The following is a 337-nucleotide window of genomic DNA, read 5'->3' as shown; positions in this document are numbered from 1 at the left end:
AACAAATAAATTGTTGGGAAAACAGTGTGAGAAGCAATGTGTATCACATAAAAAATTAAGCCTGTGTAACCGGATCGATTCTGTGCTGTGTTTATGGGAATAAATGATGTGGAAGCACAGCAGCACCCTCGGAGACCACCTCCATTTTTCCAGAAAGGAAAGACACAGACACACACATGGTGTTAGCTGCACGTATTAGCTCCTACATGAGAGTGACAAAATGAAATGTCAAAATCTTTCAAGTTTTGGTGTCTTCCCATCTCCACCATGATAGAACAACTTGAACCCTGCTCCTAAACTTCTAGCCTTGCTACCTTTCCACCTGGTCTCCTGGACA

Source organism: Oryzias melastigma, linkage group LG15 (assembly GCF_002922805.2).
Source record: "Oryzias melastigma strain HK-1 linkage group LG15, ASM292280v2, whole genome shotgun sequence".
NCBI lineage: Eukaryota > Metazoa > Chordata > Actinopteri > Beloniformes > Adrianichthyidae > Oryzias > Oryzias melastigma.
The sequence above is the reverse complement of the archived record's forward strand: the minus strand, read 5'-3'. Positions refer to the sequence as shown.